Raw genomic sequence first — 21,732 nt, 5'->3', positions numbered from 1 at the left:
TTATTTGGTTAATAGAGTGATTAACTCGTTTCTAGACTCCAAAATGCATTCAAAATGTAGCCAGGTAAACACTATTACTTAAGGATTAAAAATTATATATGATCGTAGCACTGCCTTGGTTTAGCCCCTTATTGTCTCTAAAATCAAGGCCTTCTGTCCTTTTTTCTTCAGCATTTCTCCGAGCATTATTCTCAACTCATTCTCTCCATCTCAATTAAGGTAAGTCTTATTTCTGGTACCAGCATGCAGCTTATTTATTCCCATGTAATTTTTAGTGTACTCTGTTTTTCTACTACCTCTTTGCCATTTCTTCTTTCTTATAAGTCTGTTGAAAACTTGCCTCCTTTTGAAAGTATACTGTTTTCCAGAATAATTCAGTGTCACCTTACTGACTTGTTCACACTTCCTTGAACTAGTCAACTTGGCCAATATATCTCTAGCTATATATATAGGTTCACACAATATTTTATGCTTTTTTGAAAAAATTCTCTAATTTTCCTCCATATTTTAAAATCAGTATGATTTCATTCATCAGAAGCACCAACCTATTTGAGATACAGTATACAATTTATCTTGACTTGCACTAATTTTTGTTCTCTAATATCTAGAGTTACTCAAGACTTATTCTGATCTACTTATACATATTAGAATAGGACACAGTAAGCTTGGCATAACATCTCAACATTTCAGTGGTTAAAAATTAAACAGAACTCATTATCTGGCTTTTAGTTTCCATGTCTGCAGGCATGAATATTATCCTGATACCAACTTCTGCCGTAAAACCAAACTAACTATACTTTTATATTATGACCCATAGATATGTGATACGAGTTAGTGCATTAGTATCCTAAAGAGGCATAGGACTTTGAAAAATTAACCTAATGATTCCACCACAGAAAATACACCCAAAGTTTCCACAAAAGATACACCTTGATCTAATCTCTACAGAGAAAAATCTCTGTCGTTCGTCATTTTGTATGTCTGTTAGAGCCCCCGACACATCACTGGCTAGATGTTTTCTGTTTTTGCCAAGGGCAGATGTTTCAGCTTATGTAATAGTGTGTTAGAGTTTGCCCAGGGCTAAATGTGGCTTTGCTTTATTATAATATCATATTTGATCCAATACCTTGACAACTGGCCTATTTTAATCCTAGGGACATTTTGATTTTTATGATGGATAATGTTTCCCTCTTTGCTTTTTCTCCTTTTGCAGTAGCAAATTTGGTTCACTGCTAGTAACTGTACAGCGCAGTATGATACTGCATTGGCATGATACTTTTATCCTTGAATTTATTATTTCCCACCCAATTCTTCCTGTCTTCCTGTCCCCAAACTTTCACAATTGCTAATTTGTTTTTTTACCATCCCCCTTCCCCATATGTACATTGTCTTTTCTTTACTGGAATATTTTGCTGTTAATTTTTTAAAGATTTTTATTTATTTATCTGAGAGACACAGAGAGAATGAGAGAGTGAGCATGAGGGAATTGAGGGGCAGAGGGAGAAGCAGACTCGCATTGAGCAGGGAGCCCAGTGCAGAACTTGATCCTGGAACTCCAGGATCATGACATGAGCCAAAGGCAGATGTTCAACCGACTGAACCAATCCAGGCACCCTGCTGTTAATTTTTTTTATTGACATAATTGATACATAACAATATACTAGTTTCAGGTGTACAACTTAATGATTCAATATTTTTACATATTGTGAAATAATTACCACAATAAGTCTAGTTGATATCCATCATCACACATAGTTATAATTTGTTTTTCTTATGATGAGAACTTTGGAGATCTACTCTTTTAGCAACTTTCAAATGTATGATACAGTTTTATTAACTAAAATCATCATGCTGTCCATTACATTTCCTCAACTTATTTTAATAACTGGGATTTTATACTGTTTGACCACCTTCATCCCTTTCATCCACCCTATACCCTCTGGCTCTGGCAACCACCAATCTGTTCTTTACATCTGAGTTCTGGGTGTTTTATCTCCACCTTCCCGCTTTTTTTTTAAGATTCCACATGTAAGTGAGACAATGTGGTATTTGTTTTTCTCTATCTGACTTATTTCACTTAGCTTAACTCAAGTTCAGTTCACTTAACTTCAGTTCTATCCATGTTGTTGCCAATGGTAAGATTTCATTCTTTTTTATGGCTCAATAATATTCTATTTATCTATCTATCTATCTATCTATCTATCTATCTATCTATCTATCATCTATCTATCTATCATCTATCTCTTATAATATCTTTATCTGTTAATCTATTAATGGACACTTAGGTTGTTTCCACTTAGCTATTGTAAATAATGCTACAGTGAACATGGGGATATAGCTATCTTTTCAAATTAGTGTTTTCATTTCCTTTGAGTAAATAACCAGAGATAGAATTGCTGAATCATATAGTGGTTTCTTTTTAATTTTTTGAGAAAACTTCATAGTGTTTTCTATAGTGATTTCACCAATTTGTATTTCTTCCAGCAGAGCACGAGGCTTCTCTTTTCTCCACATCCTCCCCAACACTTGCTATTTTTTGTCTTTTTGATGTTGGCCCTTGTAACAGGTGTCGAGGTGATATCTCATTGTGGTTTTGACTTGTGTCTCCCTGATGATTAGTGATGTTGAGGACATTTTCCTGTTTGACTACTGTTTGACATCTGTATGTCTTCTTTGGGAAAATGTCTACTCAGATCCTCTGTCCCTTTTTGAAATAGGGTTGTTCTTTGCTATTGAGTTGTGTGATTTCTCCTTATATTTTGGATATTAATCTCTTAACAGATATATAATTTGCAAGTATCTTCTTCCATTTAGTAGGTTGCCTTTTTATCTTGTTGGTGCTTTCCTTTACTGTGCAGAAGCTTTTCAGCTGGATGTAGTCTTACTTGTTTATTTTTGCTTTTGCTGCCTTTGCTTTTGCTATCAAATCTAAAAATTCATCATCAAAACCAATATCAAAATTCCATCTATGTTTTCTCATGGAGTTTTATGGGTTCAGCCCTTACATTCAAGTCTTTAACCTATTTTGAGTTTATTTTTGTATATGTAAGATAGTGGTTCAGTATTGTCATACAGATCCCATTGATAATTAATATTCACTTGAGAATTGTATTTACTAAACAAAAAGTGCCAGTTTTGGAAAAATTTCCTGCCTTTCCAATCTCCCCAGACCAGCCTGTAAATGAACACCCATCCTCTGACTTATTTCTGGCAATGTGGTTGACTAGCTAGTCTGAAAATTTGCTGCTGACAAACATTAAAAAATGTATAATTTAGCTTGCAAGATAGTTAAGGATCACAAGAGCTCAAAGCACAAGAAGAACAGAAAACCAAAATAATAAGCTGTTCTTACTACAAAGATTGTCTTATGGGTATTGCCAATCTCGAGGTGATTGGGTTTTGGTTGCTGCACTAAAAGAGTCGAGGACTTAAGTTTGAATAAGGTGACACTTGGATCAAGCTTCTTAAATAAAACAGTGCTAAATTCTCAACAAAAAGATTGATAAGAAAAAAAAAAAAAAACACCTTATGGGAAAAGAAACCTTTTTATGTTTGAAAATAACACACTTCTATATATCTCAAAGAAGAAATCATAATGGAAATTAGACAATATAACTGAAATAAAGAAAACACAATATATCACAAGTTATGGGATATAGGTAAAACAGTGCTCAGAAAATAATTTATTGCAAAAAAAAATTGAAAAATATGAGCTCAGTGTCCAGCTTAAGAAGCTACAGAGAGAACAACAGAATAAATTCAAAGTAACTATAAGAAGTAAGACTGACAAAGAGAGAAGGCAGAAATAAATAAATAACCAACATGACACAATCACACACAAATCAGACATTAAAAAGGTATGGTGATCTTATTGCCAATAATTTTGAAAAATTGGGTGAAGGACACAATTTGTTAGGCAAATACAACTTGTCAAAATCTGATTTAAACAACAGAAAACATGAAAGATCTCTACCTACTTAATAAATTGAAATAGTATTTTAAACAACTACCTTTAATTAACTCAAACTACTTCCCATTCCTTCTCTCTCACATCTACAAGTTGTGATGTTGGGTGCAAGTTGGGTTTATAGGCAAATTATACCAAATATTCAAGTAAAAGATAGCTTTTAACTCAGTATTGTTATAAACAAATTGTTTCAGAGACTGGAAAAAGCATAGCATTGTCCAACTTTTAAAATAAAACAAATTGGGGCACTGGATGGCACAGTCAGTTCAGCCTCTGACTCTTGGTTTCAACTCACATCATGATCTCAGGGTTGTGAGATTAAGACCAGTGTTGGGCTCTGTGCTCACTACAGTTTGCTTAAGATTCGCTCTTTCTCTATGCCTCTCCATGTGAGGGAGCGTGTGCTCTCTTTCTCTCAAATAAATCTTTAAAAATAAAATACAATAAAATAGAACAGTTTAACCAAAGTCTAATAAGCTGCTAAGTGTAAAATTACAAGCTAGACCATTGCATCTACTTATAAGCAAAAAATCTTAAACCAATTAATTAATGACCTAAACTCAAAATGTCTAAAAAATTGCATCATGCTCATATGAGTTTTATTCCAGGAATGTGAGGATGATATACTACTGGAAAAACCATTAATGAAATTCATAGCATTAACAGATTAATGTAGAAAAGTCACAGGATTATCTAAAAAAATAGGAAAGTCAACAAAATCCAATGTTTTTTTTAATATTTATTTATTTATTTGAGAGACAGAGAGCATTAGTGGGTGTGACAGAGGGAGAAGGAGACAGAATTTCAAGCAGACTCTAAACTGAGAGTGGAGCCTGACACGGGCTCAGTCTCATGACCCTGAGATCACAACCTGAGTCAAAATCAAGAGTTGGACCTCCACTGACTGTGTCACCCAGTTGCCCCAAAACCCAATGTTCTTTTATGATCTCACTTTTTAGAAAGATAGGAATAGAGGAACGCTTCCTTCATTGATGAAATCTTACTGATAGCAATGAAACAGACATTACCTTTGAGGCCAGGTATGAGAAAAGTCATGTCTTACTTTGCATTGTGCTGACCAGGAAGCCCAGAAATTAGGGTAAGAAAATATAGAGATTGTAAAGGAAAAAACCGTACGCCATATGTGAGTATAATAAGCAGCTCAAGAGACTTTACAACTCAATTGTTAAAATAAGAAAAGATTTCCACAGGTTTATTGCATATCAAATCCAGCAAAAAGGGATCCCTGGGTGGCGCAGCAGTTTGGCGCCTGCCTTTGGCCCAGGGCGCGATCCTGGAGACCCGGGATCGAATCCCACGTCGGGCTCCCGGTGCATGGAGCCTGCTTCTCCCTCTGCCTGTGTCTCTGCCTCTCTCTCTCTCTGTGTGTGTGACTATCATAAATAAATAAAAATTAAAAAAAAAAATCCAGCAAAAAACATTTGAAAATGTAATTTTTAAAGGATAGCATTTAATAGCAACTAAAATGTAAAGCAGTCAGAATAAATCTAACAAAAGATGTACAAGACTTTTATGGAGGTAATTATAAAACTTTATTGAAAGTCATTAAAGAAGAACTAGATACATGGAGAAAGTGTGATAGATTAAAAATACTATAGATGTATATTATCTCAATTTGTGTATAAATTCAAGGAATTATTACAATAAAAATCTCACGGGCAGCCCAGGTGGCTCAGCGGTTTAGTGCCGCCTTCGCCCAGGGTGTGATCCTGGAGAACCGGGATCCAGTCCCATGTCAGTTTCCCCACATGGAGCCTCCTTCTCCTTCTGCCTGTGTTTCTGTCTCTGTCTCTGCCTCTCTCTCAGTGTCTCTCATGGATAAATAAATAAAAATCTTTAAAAAAGTCTCACTAGTGTTTTCATGGAACTTGAGATGATTCTAACATTCACTAGAAGAAAAAAAGGGAAAGAAGCTGAGGCAGCTATGAAAGAGAGCATCTTGGGAAGGCATCCTATCAATATATGAGGACATTGTAAAGTGATAGCAATCAAGAGGAGGTGATGTTGACATGAAAATAGAACAATGAACTAATGGAGACAGATGGAAAGCCCAGATACAAAATGTGTGTTTAAAGTTGATACATGAGAGACCAGGCTTTGCAAATCGTGGGGAAAGGTGAACTTTTTATAAATTACCTTTATGGAAAAAAATAGGATCTTTATCTTTCATTACAAACAACAACAAAAGCTTGTTGAAGAAAGACCTAAATAGAACAAAACTTTAAGGCCTTGTGAGGCAAATGAAGAAAGATATCTCTTTATTTTGTAGCGATAAATAATTTCTTTCAATTTTTTTTTCTTTTGGGCAGCTTGGGTGGCTCAGCGGTTTAGTGCTGCCTTCAGCCCAGGGCCTGATCCTGGAGACCCGAGATGGAGTCCCATGTCGGGCTCCCTGCATAGAGCCTGCTTCTCCCTCTGCCTGTGTCTCTGCCTCTCTGTCTCTCTGTCTCTGTGTGTGTGTCTCTCATGAATAAATAAATAAGATCTTTAAAAAATAAAATAATCTTTTTCTTTTTTTAAATTGCAATATAGTTAACATACAGTATTATATTACTTTCAGGAGTACAGTATATGGATTTAACAATTCTAACATTAGTCTGTGCTTATCAGGTGCTTAATTTCCTTCACCTATTTCACCCATCCCCTCACCCACTTCCCTTCTGGCAACCATCAATTTGTTCTCTAGAATGAAGAGTCTGCTTCTTGGCTAGTCTCTTTTTTTTTCTTTGTCCATTGTCTTGTTTCTCAAATTCCACATATTACTGAAATCATATTTGTCTTTATCATTTTTTTCATTTGGCATTATACCCTCTAGATCCACCCATGTTGTTGCAAAAGGCAAGATTTCATTCTTTTTTTATGGCTGAATAATATTTCCATTGTATATATGTACCACTTCTCCTTTATCTATTCATCTGTGGATGAACACTTGGGCTGCTCCATGCTTTGGTTGCATGTTGTAATGCTGCAATAAACATAAGGTGTATATATCTTTTGTATTAGTACTTTCATATCCTTTGGGTAAATATCCAGTAGTGAAATTACTGGATCACCTAGTAGTTCTATTTTTAATTTATCAAAGTATTTCCATACTGTTTTCCACAGTGAATGCATCATTTTGTGTTTCCACCAACAGTTCATGAGGCTTTGTTTTTTTCCACCTCCTCCCCAACACTTGATGTTTCCTGTGCTTTCGATTTTAGCCATTCCGACAGGTGTAAGGTGATATCTCATAGTGGTTTTGATTTGCATTTTCCTGATAGTGATACTGAACATCTTTTCAAGTCTGTTGGCCATCTGTATGTTTTCTTTGGAAACATGTCTGTTCATACATTCTGCTCATTTTTAAACCATATTTTCATTTTTGAGGTGTTGAGTTGTATATGTTCTTTATATATTCTAGATATTAACCCTTTTTGAATATGTCATTTGAAAATATCTTCTCCTATTCAATAGGTTGACTTTCACCTCTGTTATTGGTTTCCTTTTCTGAGCAGAAGCTTTTTATTTTGATGTAGTCTCAATAAAACTACTTTTGCTTTTGTTTTCTCTTGCCACAGGAGACATATCTAGAAAGATGTTGCTATGGCCAGTGTCAGAGAAATTACTGGCTGTGCTCTCTTCTAGGATTTTTGTGGTTTCAGGTCTCATATTTAGGTCCTCACTCCATTTTGAGTTTATTTTTGTATATGGTATAAGAAAGTGATCCACTTTCATTCTTTTACATGTAGCTGTCCAATTTTCTCAACATCATTTGTTGAAGAGACTATCTTTTTTCTATTGCATACTTTCCTGCTGTGTCAAAGATTAATTAACCATATAACTGTGGGTTTATTTCTGGGATCTCTATTCTGTTCTGTCGATCTAGGTGTCTGTTTTTGTGTCAGTAGCATACTATTATGATTACTACAACTTTGTAGTATATCTTGAAATATAGGATTGTGATACCTCCAGTTTTGTTGTCCCTTTCAAGATTTCTTCTGCTACTCAGGGTCTTTAATGGTTCCATATATATTTTAGGGTTATTTATTCTAGTCCTGTGAAAAATGCTATTGGTATTCTGATGGGGATTGCATTAAATCTGTAGATTGCTTTAGATAGAATGGACATTTTCACAACATTTGTTCTTCTAATCTATGAGCATGGGATATCTTTCCCTTTGTGTCATCTTGAATTTATTTCATCAGTATTTTATAGTTTTTAGAGTACAAATCATTCACCTCTTTGATTAAGTTTATTCCTAGTTATTTTACTATTTTTGGTGCATTTGTAAATGTGATTATTTTGTTAATTTCTCTTTTGACTGCTTCATTACTAGTATATAGAAATGTAATGGATTTATGTATATTGATTCTGTATCTTGCAACCTTACTGAATTCATTTATCAATTCTAGTAGTTTTTTTGGTGGAGTCTTTAGGGTTTTCTATGTATAGTATCATGCCATCTGCAAATAATGAGTTTTATTTCTTCTTTACCAATTTGAATTCTCTTTATTTCTTGCCTGGTTGCTATGGCTAGGACTTCTAGTACTATATTGAATAAAATTGTTTGGAGTGAATCCTTGTTTTGTTCCTGATCTTAGGGGAGAAGCTCTCAGTTTTCCATCATTAGTTATAATGTCAACTGTGGGTTTTTCATATTCAGTCTTTGTTATGTTGATAAATGTTCCCTCTAAATCTGCTTTGTTGATGGTTTTATCATGAATGGATGTTGTTCTTTGTCAAATATGTTTTCTGTGTCTATTGAAATGATCATGTGGCTTTTGTCCTATCTCTTGATATATTGTATCCTGTTGATTAACTTGCAAATGCTGAATCACTCTTGCATCCCAGTAATAAATCCCACTTAATTGTAGTGAGTGATTTTTTAAAATGTATTATTTCATTTGATTTGACAGTCTTTTTTGAGAAATTTTGCATCTTTGGTCATCAGAAATATTGGACTGTAGTTCTCATTTTTTGTAATGTCTTTATCTGGTTTTGATATCAGGGTAATGCTGGCCTCATAAAATGACTTTGGAAGCTTTCCTTCTATTTTTTGGATAATTTGAAAAGAACGCATATTTGTCTTTTTAAAAGTTGGTAGAAGTCACATGTGAAGCCATTTGGTCCTGAACATGGCTGGAAATCAGTCTGTTCAAATTTTCTATTTTTTTTTTCCTGATTCATGCAGGTTATATATTTCTAGGAATTTATCCATTTCTTCTAGGTTCAATTTGTTGGTATATAATTTTTCATAATATTCTCTTGTTTGTATTTCTGTGGTGCTGGTTGTTATTTTTCCTTTTGATTTTATTTATTTGAGTCCTCTTCTCTCTCTTTCTCTTTTTGACGAGTCTTGTTGGAACTTTATCAATTGTGTCAGTCTTTTCAAAGAACTAGTTTCTGGTTTCATTGATCTGTTCTATTTTTGGTTTGTTTTTTAGTTTCTGTATCATTTATTTCTGCTTTAATTGTTATTATTTTCTTTCTTTTGCTGATTTGGGGTTTGTTTGTTCTTCTTTCCTAATCTTTAGGGTGTAAGGTTAAGTTTTTTTATTTCAGATTTTTCTTGCTTCTTGCAATAGGCCAGTATTGCTATAAACTTCCCTTTTAGGGGATTCCTGGGTGGCTCAGCGGTTTAGTGCCTGCCTTCAGCCCAGGGCATGATCCTGGAGTCCTGGATCGAGTCCCATGTCGGGCTCCCGGCATGGAACCTGCTTCTCTCTCTGCCTCTGTCTCTCTCTTGAATAAATAAATAAAATCTTAAAAAAACAACAACTTCCCTTTTAGAACTGCTTTTACTGCATCCCAAATATTTTGGGCCATTTTGTTTTCATTTGTTTCCATGTAATTTTCAATTTCTTCTTTGATTTCTTAGTTTACTTATTCATTGTTTAGTAGCATGTTATTTAACTTCCATGTATTTGTGCTGTTTACAGATATTTTTTCTTGTGATTGATTTCTAGTTTCATAGCACTGTGCTCAGAAAAGATGTATGGGGAATGCCAGGGTGACTCAGCGGTTGGGCGCCTGCCTTTGGCTCAGGTCTCAGGTCGTGATTCAGGGATCTGGGATCGAGTCCTGCGTCAGACTGCTTCTCTCTCTGCCTGTGTCTCTGCCTCTCTCTCTCAGTCTATGCCTCTCATGAATAAAGAAATAAATCTTAAAAAAAAAAAGATTCATGGTATGATTTTGATCTTTTAAATTTGTTGAGACTTATTTTGTGTCATAATATGTAATCTATTCTGGAGAATGTTCCATGCATTTGAAAAGAATGTATATTCTGCTGTTTTAGGGTAGAATATTTTGAATACATGTTAGGCCCACCGGGTTCAATGTGTCTTTGAAAGTCCTTATTTCCTTGTTGGTTTTCTACTTGGATGATCTCTCCACTGATGTAAGTGGGCGTTAAAGTCCTTAACTATTATTATATCACTATTACTTCCTTTAAGTTTGTTACTTATTGTTTTATGTATTTGGGTGCTCCCATGTTGGGTGCATACATATTTATAATTGTTACATCTTCTTGTTGGATCATTCTCCTTATGGTTATATGGTGCCCTTCTTTGTCTCTTGTCACATTCTATCTTTAAATGTCTATTTTGTTTGACATAAATATTGCTAACTTGACCCTATTTTCACTTCCACGAATGCTTTTCCATCTCTTCACTTTCATTTTTCATGTGTCTTTAGATTTGAAATTAGTCTCCTATAGGCAGAATATAGTTCAGTCTTGCTTTTTTATACATTCTGTCCCCTTATCTTGCGATTGGAACATTTAGTTCATTTACATTGAAAGTAATTATTGATAGGTATGTACTTATTGCCATTTTGTTACTTGTTTTATGGTTGTTTTTGTAGTTCATCTGTGTTGCCTTCTTTTCTTGTTCTCTTATGATTTGCTGGCTTTCTTTAATGATATACTTGGATTCCTTTCTCTATTTTTTGCATATCTATTAGTTTATTTTTATAAGGATTTTGTTTTTAAGTAATCTCTACATCCAACATGGAGCTTGAATTTACAACTCTGCAATCAAAAGCCACATACTCTTCCAACTGAGTCAGCCAGGTGCCCCATGGTTTTTTATTTGTGGTTACCATTAGGTTTTTTGTTTGTTTGTTTGTTTTTTAATAAATTTATTTTTTATTGGTGTTCAATTTACCAACATACAGAATAACACCCAGTGCTCATCCCGTCAAGTGCCCCCCCCCCCAGTGCCCATCACCCATTCACCCTACCCCCCACCCTCCTCCCCTTCCACTACCCCTAGTTCGTTTCCCAGAGTTAGGAGTCTTTATGTTCTGTCTCCCTTTCTGATATTTCCCGCACATTTCTTCTCCCTTCCCTTATATTCCCTTTCACTATTATTTATATTCCTCAAAAGAATGAGAACATATAATGTTTGTCTTTCTCCGATTGACTTACTTCACTCAGCATAATACCCTCCAGTTCCATCCACGTTGAAGCAAATGGTGGGTATTTGTCATTTCTAATAGCTGAGGAATATTCCATTGTATACATAAACCACATCTTCTTGATCCATTCATCTTTCGATGGACACCGAGGCTCCTTCCACAGTTTGGCTATTGTGGCCATTGCTGCTATAAACTTCAGGGTGCAGGTGTCCTGGCGTTTCATTGCATCTGTATCTTTGGGGTATATCCCCAGCAGTGCAATTGCTGGGTCGTAGGGCAGGTCTATTTTTAACTCTTTGAGGAACCTCCACACAGTTTTCCAGAGTGGCTGCACCAGTTCACATTCCCACCAACAGTGTAAGAGGGTTCCCTTTTCTCCGCATCCTCTCCAACATTTGTGGTTTCCTGCCTTGTTGATTTTCCCCATTCTCACTGGTGTGAGGTGGTATCTCATGGTGGTTTTGATTTGTATTTCCCTGATGGCCAGTGATGCGGAACATTTTCTCATGTGCTTGTTGGCCATGTCTATGTCTTCCTCTGTGAGATTTCTCTTCATGTCTTTTGCCCATTTCATGATTGGATTGTTTGTTTCTTTGGTGTTGAGTTTAATAAGTTCTTTAGGTTTGTATATAACATCTTCTGCATATAACAGTCTATAATAAATTGATGGTCACTTAAGTTTGAACCTATTCTTTACTTCTCTCCCTCCTATGATTTAGGTATATATGGTGTCATACCATGCATGCACCCTTTTATTTTTTGAATCCCTTGACTGATTTGTAAAGAAAGGGAAGTGAACTGAATAGATGAAGATACTTGCAGTGCATAAAGCTGACAAGGATTACTACCAAGAGTATCTCAATGTTTTCTATGAATCAATAATATTATAGTAAAATACTCCAATAGGAAATGGGGAAAATGAGAAACAAGAAGATGGCATCTCACTGGTCAGTAAATACATGAAACTATATGAAACAGTAGGGGCTACCTGGATAGCTCAGTTGGTTAAGCATCTTCCTTCGGCTCAGGTCATGATCCCAGAATCCTGGGAATAGCCCCACATCAGGTTCCCTGCCCTGCAAGCTCTCTGCTTATCTCTCTGCCCCTCCTCCATGCTCATGCTCTCATTCTCATAAATATATAAAATCTTTGTTTAAAAAATTAGTAAACAAGAAAATGCTGATTAACCAAAATAAGGTACCATGTTATGGTTTGGTCTGAAGTTAAACATCTAAAGTGTTGACACAGAACTACTGTGATTGTAAATTGATAAAATCATTTTAAAGTGAGCAGGTGGTTATTACATAATAAACTTATCAATGCACATAAACTTATTCTAGAAATTCTTAAATGTGCATCCTAGAGATAATATTACAAATTCAGAAAGAGATATGTACAAGAATGTTTATAGCTTATTATTTGAAACAGGGAACATATTTTTATTGATATAGATATAGGATTATATGTGTAATTGACATGTACAGTGTTATATTAGTTTTACATATATAACTAATTATATACATTGTATATACATTATACATTATGTAATGTTCACCCTGATAAGTGTAGTCACCTGTCACCATATAAACTTTTTACAATATTATTGACTATATTTCCTATGCTATACTCTTCATCCTCATGACTTATTTGTCGTATAACTAGAAGTTTGTACCTCTTATTCCTCTTTACCTATTTTACCATCCTCCCACTCTCTCACCCCTGGCAAACATCGGTTTGTTCTTTGTATTTTGAGACTGAAAAAAATGGATAAAATGTATATTACCATCATCAGAAGTATGAATAAGTAAATTATGGAAAAAAAGCATGGTGGAATATGTTAAAGCAGTGGAAGTAAATGAACTGTACTAGAATGATTTGTATCATTATGGGTCCATCTTCCAAACATAATGCTGAGTGAAAAAAAAAACTTCTTGGAAAAAAATACACACAGTGTTAGCCCAAATATTTATGTTAAGGCTGTATGTAAGTATTAACAATACAGATATACAGGCACACATGAATATGATAAACATTTAATTCTGGAGGATATTTACTTCTGAGGTGGAGTAAGGGAAATATAATTTGAGAGAGAGACCTAAGGAATAACAACTGTGTTTATATTTCATTTCCTAAGCTGTATTTTGGATCCATAGGCACTTATCTGCTGCTAATTTTATAGTTTTAGATTTGTCTTAATTATTTCATTTAAGAAAGTCCTCCAAACAAAAACAACCAAAATTGGCTCTAACTACAATATGCTTTTTAAGTATATCCAGCAATTCTGAATGATGCTTATTTTTTTTTGAATGATGCTTATTTTTAATAAGTATATATTATATTCTATATTAAGATAAAATTATGTTTCTAGGGACAGATAAATGCCCCAGACCATGAACCAACTGCCTTTGTAATGGAAGGTTCAGTACTAGTAAGTCTACTTGAAGCAAAGTACAAGCTATGGATGTTGGGCCCTGTGTGTGTGTGTGTGTGTGTGTGTGTGTGTGTAGATCGAGAGAGAGAGAGAGAGATAGAAAGGGGGAAAGAGCTGCACGGTGAGAAAGAGAATGAGTTGTGAATTGATGAACACCATGATTACAGTCAGAACTTTCATTTATAAAAAATTCACAATAGTCCACAAATAGCACGTTTAGAATGCATTTCTGTCTCTTTGTTTTTCTTTCTCTTTCTCTCTGTCCCTACTCAGCTCAAGTAATGATTTTCAGATACCTACCCAATGCTTTTGCATATCAAAAATTATTATGAGTGCTAGTAATGATCAGGGAAAATGCTACAAATCCTTTCATTAACTCTTTAAATTAAATACTATATAACTGTAAACATAAAATGACATATGACTAGGAATACAAATGACTACTCTGCAATTTGCAAATTCCTCCTACTTTTTTCTCAATGCTTCCTCTAATGTAGATTTTAAAAATCTATGTTTGAACAAAAAAAGCTATACAGCAAAAACATATTTTTATATATTTTTTGAAAGAATAGAGCTGATTATAATTCAGCTAGGACCCTTTGTGAAGATTAGCTCTATTCCTGCAGCTACAATTTTTGCTGCAAATGCTTTCTTATTCTTTAGAATAATTTATCCAACTTCCATTACAAATATGATATTTTTATTGTATGTGTACCAAGGGCTTAACAAAAGCTCTTATTATCAGTTAGTTTATCTAGATTCAAAGCCTTTAAAGGAATGCTTAATACTGATTATTGTATGAGACTTCTGCTACATTAAGTTAGGTATTCTGTGTAAACATTTTTCATCTTAGTGAAAAATATCAGAAATCTGAACTGATTACAACCCAGTATCGATATTCTCCAGACTTGTTTGAATCTATTTACAAAGTGCTAATTTTGCTGTATCATTTAAGTGTTAGGACTCTTTTGTAATTTATACTTTAATGTTGATATTATGACCAAACAGTCCATTTTAGGTTTAATATTGCATCACCAAGATGAAAGTAAACATAATGCTTACTGAGGATGCACATTTGCCTTTATATGTTCACTTTCACAACCGTGCAGCACATTTCTTTGCAGAATTTTTTGGTTCACTTACTGGTGCAACTCACAGGTATCAAAATTAGCTTGTGCATGGTACAAGGACCTTCTTCCCAAGTGTATGAAAACAAACACATAGAAACATCTCCCATTCTTCTCAAGTCTATGCACAAAAAGTCAGTGTCATGAATATGTCTCAAATGTTATCATTTACTAAAACACCTTTAAATTTTGGTTCAAAGTCATTTTCCAGGTCTGCTTCTGAGAGAAGGGTCCTGGTTCCTGCATTTGCTTTTCCTTAGACCCTGAACTATGGAAGGAATGGTAACATAACCACCTTTCCCTCACAATACAAGACTGGAGGGTTCATAATAATTTTTGATAACCACACTGCCTTAAATTGCAAATTAGCCTCATTCATTCCCTATTATCTATTTTATTTCTAACTTTGGGTTCATTTAATGGGGACAGCGATTAGAATTACTGACATGGTCTGTGAATATGAACTCTATGTACAAGGTTCCCATAAATATTTCTCCTCATGTGTAGACTTTGGGCTGTCATGATTCAGAGTTGCCATTCTATATCCTTTTCCTTTCAAACTGTGTTGGGGAGAATTGGACGCTCCCAGTCTCCTCTTTATATAATACCACTACACTTCTGTGGCAACCCCAAAGTTGCCTTTAAATCACAGCCTGAAGTGGACATTTCCTTCTCAATCCTCTTGGGATTGTTCATCGTTTTATTGATACCAATAGATATAGCTATGGATACACATGCCACTCCTTTCTGTGTGTAAACAATGAGTACCTGTTACCTTTCCAGTAAACTTATTTCTTGAATTTTGTAGCTGTTAGTAGGTATACTAATGGTCTAGATCTATTTCCAAATTTGTTGCTCATTTGCTTTCTACAGGAACTGTGTAAAATAGAAGAGTATAGAAAGAGAGACCTTGAACAGAATTCTTCTATATTATTCTGTTGACTACAATGCAGAGTGACAGGTCATTTCAAGCTTTCTAGATTTGGCAACTAATCTACGCTGTCTGGAAGTCATCTTGCCAAACATGATCATATAAAAAAATAAGTTTCCTAATTTAAGTATATATAAAAAGAAATAAAGAAAATAATGAGAAATATACCCACACAATAGATGGTAAGACTGTGACCAAAATATGCAACTAGTGATTCCCAAACTGGTATCACAGTAAGGAGAGACTTAATTTCTCTCTGACTTAATTTCCTCTTCATTAACTATGGGTTTATCCTGGGAAAACATTATTTTAAATTCCTGCCAAGTCTTAATTTTGTATCATATGCATGCACTGACTACTAAAAAAATAAAACCATAAGCACCATATGGTTAATAAATTATTCTTTTTAAGGACTAGAACCAGAAGAAATGAGTTACAATTCTAGAAAGAATAAATTTTAGCCTATCAATGTAGGTTAGCAAGAACTATATTACATCATTTTCTTTAAATAGACTTAAATATTTTCTGAGGGCCATTTAACCTCAGTTGCTATTAAAATTTCCTCTCCCTTGCAAAATTGTACAAAGTCTCCAGTTTCTGTGAAATACTGAAACATGGTAGGATCTTTTCTAGTTGTAGGTCCCCACTGATTATTTCTGAGACAGCAGTGGTAGCAGCCTATATGCCCCCTCCGATTTCTCATTGTTAGTTTTTTTGGTGCCACATTGATAGTAAGAGGATCCTGTTATATGGACTACACAGCTTTCATATCCTGCAAACTGCCACCTCCCAGAAGCACTGGCACTGCCTTTCCTGCAGGGAGAGGGACTATCCATTTCTTACCATTTCCTGATTTCAGAACCATCTTTGCTTCTCTCTTGTGACGCCCAGAAGAATCAATTTTCTCCCTTCCCTATCTAGCACTCTTGGAGTAATCTCTTCAAGGAGTTTAAACTTTTACAAAAGGCAGTGAGAAATGTTTATTCTCAAAAAAGCTTTTACTTTCAGCTCAGCAAAAGTCCCTCAGCAAAAAGGAACAAACCTCATTGAAAAGGATGAAAAAAATATATCAGGAATAGCAAATATGATTTAACACTCTAATAAACCTGCTCTAAGTATATCTGGGATGTTTAATAATATTCCGTGCAATTCCCTAATCAACTTGTTTGTGAAACACAGCCAGATATTTACCAAAAGTGGTGATGACTGTGATGTGTCCATGTGAGATCTCTTGAGGAGGGTATATGACTTAACATTCCTTGAAGCCTATAAAACTGCAGTAATGAATTCAAGTTTCCATTAATCTACAGTGTTAGAGTATAAAGTCCTTGAGGGTAGGGTCAGAAGAGAGTCAGTACAGTTACTTATTGCAGGCACCAGCTCAATGCTGGAGATAGAGCAGGCCTTTGATAAACCTTCATTGAAAGAATAAATGAGTTAATGGAGCTAAATATGGTAATGTAATAAAATTAGTTTTCAGTACACAACCTATAATGATACTCCTAAGGGCTTCACGGTGATGAGGCATCTTCTGAATCATCAAAGACAATTTTAAATATGAAAGTTTGTCATAATCTGTATATGTACTCTATTTAATTCTAATTCCTTAATATTGATAATTGACATTTGATGGAATTTTATAAAATTTTTCCAGAACACTCAGTTAATATTTCATTAACTAGGATGTTTCTGTTGCCTAACTACTCTCTTTTAATGAAACTTGAATCTACACGTTTGAGACTCACTTTCAGTCGAATTGAGAATACTAAAATACAAGGGTGACAAGACATTTGCATTTACAGCAGCTAGTTTGTGTTAATTTTTTAAAAGTTTATTTTAAATCTTGTGATTAATAATGAATTGGCTTCTACGTAATCACTAAACATCATAATAGTTAACTTAAAATTTCCAGATGATTCAAATCTCTAAAGAAAGATCATTTTTACAAGAAGAAAAAAAAAAAACTGGCATTCTTTTTTTATTAATTCCCCTGTCTTACTCTCAGAGTGCCTTGTATGAAGTCTGAGTCTACTCTACACCCTTGTTCCCGAAACTGTGAAGGTCTTTTAATTATGAAATGACCTACTTTTTTTATAACAGAAAGCATCATCTGTTATATAACATATATTTTATATGCTATCAATAGCATTCTTTATAACAGGTTGCACAATCATATTATACAATCATATAACAAGCTGTACTTCATTGCTTCTAGATTGTGTTAACATGCTTTTAAATTAATTCTCTGAACAGAACACATGCGCTTTATGTTTACCATTATTATTTTCAGGTGTTTGTCTTGTTTCCCTTAATAATATTACATAGAGAGCTTAAAAATGATGGGGTAGTTGGACTCATTCAAGAGGCCAAGAAAGCATGGCTTATAAATCTGTTTTCTTTTTATTCTTGAGTTTTTTCCCCAGAAATTCTTTAATTTTAGTGATACATATCTTCCACGAAGCCTATCTAAAAAGCAGAGTTGAATATTCCGGGCATGCTTTTCCACTAGTGAATGTGAGAACATCCTGAGTGAAAGGTGGATCTTCTAAATATAGTTAGGTTGTTGTGAACATTAATGTGCTCATGTTTTCAAATCATGTTTATATTTTTGGTAAATATATAGATTAAAAATATTCATCATACAAGTAAAACCTGGGTATTTCCAAACTTTTAAAAGTGTGATTCTCATCTCTCCCTCTCTTGAATATCTGTTAATTACTCTCCATGTTTAGAGGATTTTTTTTCCCAAAAAGAGCATTTGATGAAAACTGTAGCTTAACTGAGCATATAATCCAAACAGAGAGATCGAATTGCACATTACTTTTTGTTTTGTACTCTTATTAATCAAATCATAGTACCTTTTTCCTTTTATCACCTATGCAGGACTGCAAAAGGAAGATAGCTACACATCCCAAAACAAGGATTAGGCTGAGCCTTGATGAGTGGCATGGGTGCCACTGCTACATGTAATGTGCTGCTTCCTACACGTTAGGAGATGGAAAGTATTGCCATTCTGTGGCATCACTCAGCAGGTGCAAATGAAGTATGAAATGAAAAATCCCAATCCACACAATGCACAGAGAAAAAACAGATAGCACTTGTAGTCACTGCTGTGCCAGGCTATTTAGTGTCGTAGACAACTCAGCTCCAGCTAGGCAAGCGCCCCAAATCTCTCCGAGTCTGACACCTGCAAGAGAAATTATGTTTCACTCTGTGCTACTTTGGTTGTGTTGATTCCCCTCCAGGAGTCCTGGTCCTTCCAGAAGAAAACCAGTTAAAGTGTTTAGGAACTGATTACTTTCTTAACGGGGAAGAGTAATGTGAGCATGGGGGCAGGTGTTATTTGGAAATGTGGGTGATTCTCAAAATGGATAAGAAGATGATTCTGAAATGAGGTTCTACATGGAATTATCTTGCTTCTTTTTTTAACTTGTGAGGTACTACCATAGCTAATATTTTTGCTTATTGCATTGCTTGGAGGTCTATAGGGAACCTACCAACTATGACTGTTGACATCTGAAGTAAGGATGAATAAAAGTTTGTATAATAGACTTATCCCAATTAATCCAGATAAATTAAAAGCACCATATTTTTAGAATATTTTTGTTTATCTTTCTACCTATTTGTCTAATTGACCTCAGTTTACATTTCTGATATTATTAGAGGTAATAATTAATTGATAATTTAAAAATATACAAATATTAGTTCCTTCAGGGGTCAACCCTACATCATTACAGTATGTTGTGAGAGACAATATCTTTTTTTAGTTGGAGCCTATATTTTATGGAGTTTGAGTAGTAGTTTGAGTAGTGGATACCAAAAATTTGAGTAGCATGATAATGTATATAGTAAAATTTGACTAATTTTAACAGTGAACAAGTTATAAAGGAGACAATTAGGAAGATAAAAACTGGCCTGTTTTAATCAAAATAGAACTATAAATAGTTTAAGATCATTGCTGCTTTATTATGCTAATATGGAAATGCCAATATAAAATGAATGAGGTAAATTAAAATATCAAAATAGATTTGAGCAATGCTGCAGAGGCCAGGTTGTTAGAACTTCACATTGAATATATGTTGAGGAAGGTCTAGCTTTCTCTGTTAAGTTTCCTCATCTTCACCAGACAATAATAGTAATAAAACAATAGCTACCTGACAAGGCTTTGTAGGGATTGGGCACAATAATCCATGTATATAGCAACATTTCTGGAATATAGTACGTCCTTGGACAATAATAGTGGTAACTGGATTCACTTATTAGTAAGTTCTAAAGAAGTCTCAAAGGGAATATATGTGTTTAAGCGCTGTAGTTTATATTTTGCCACAATTCTCATAGCATTTTAAATCTGAGTAAGTTAGCATTTGCAGATATATATATATATATATATATATATATATATATATATATATATATATCTAATTGAAAAAAAAGGATTTGGAGTAAGATCTTTAAAAATCTAAAACAGGGATTAGACACTAATATTTACCTTTTATATACAAAATGAAATAAAATTAAGTTTCCTCATTTAAGATAACCTCATAAACTACCAAATTTCTTTATTTACAAAGACATACAATGCTCCAGAAGTATGGTTTATGCCTATTGCATTCTTTATAATCTGGATTCTGATTCCATCAATCAACTGAAGATTTTCTCTTGCTGACACCTTTTTTGCCATACCCAATGGCTTCTTGTCACACAGTGTTTAGTACTTATAACCCATGGATTTCTGGGTATCTAAGATGGTAGTTATTTAATTTTGGGCAGGCAAGCAAAAATAACCCATGGCCAGCATGGTCAATGTAAGAGAGACTAAGGAAGTCTAATTGACTGGATTTATGGCTGGTTAGAAGTATATATAGAGAGAAATAGGAGTTTAGACTGACTCCCAGATTTTTAATTTTGCTTCCAGGGGCAGAGGTGGTCCATTTATTGATATAGAACATACAGGAGGAAGAAGCATTTTGGTAGAAAATTTAATTTCAGTTTGGACCTACTGTTTTTGAGCCAACTATAGTATATATATGTAAAAGTCATTGAAACTATGGGGTCTTTGGATCAGACCTAGAGTATATTAATAAAGTTTAGAGTTGTGAATGTGGGTTTATTTATTTTTACATGGTAATTGCAAGCTATATGCTTGGTAACTGTTAACTGTTAACAACATAGATAGAATATGTTGTAGGTTTATGTACAATTTCTAGGCCACAGCTCTAACTTCATTCCTTGTTTAAAAGCTTCCATGACACATTTTTGTGTCTTGGACATGACTGTAATTCAAAAGAACCTTTTAAAGTAAGAAGAAGCAGGGATCCCTGGGTGGCGCAGCGGTTTAGCGCCTGCCTTTGGCCCAGGGCAGGATCCTGGAGTCCCGGGATCGAATCCCACGTCAGGCTCCCAGTGCATGGAGCCTGCTTCTCCCTCTGCCTGTGTCTCTGCCTCTCTCTCTCTCTCTCTCTGTGTGACTATCATAAATAAGTAAAAATTAAAAAATAAAAAATAAAAAAAAAAAAAAAAAAAAATAAAGTAAGAAGAAGCAGAACTCTGGTAATCACCAATATTAAAGAACAAGCATGTAGATAAAGATAAATCAACAAAAGGAGCTTAGTAGGAACTGTCAGATATGTGGAAGGAGAACTAGGAGAGAGTAACATCACAGAAGTCAAGTGAAATAGTTTTAAGAATAGTCAAATGTCACTGTAAGATCAAGAAAACTGTCAAATGTCACTGTAAGGTCAAGAAAACTAAATGAAAGATGTGTATTTTTGTTTTAATCAAAATTATTGAGGGACGCTTGGGTGGCTCAGCAGTTGAGCGCCTGCCTTAGGCTCAGGTCGTAATCCTGGGGTCCTGG

The sequence above is a fragment of the Canis aureus genome, chromosome 9 (genome assembly GCF_053574225.1).
Source record: "Canis aureus isolate CA01 chromosome 9, VMU_Caureus_v.1.0, whole genome shotgun sequence".
In the NCBI taxonomy this organism is placed as follows: Eukaryota; Metazoa; Chordata; class Mammalia; order Carnivora; family Canidae; genus Canis; species Canis aureus.
This window is presented reverse-complemented; position numbering follows the sequence as displayed.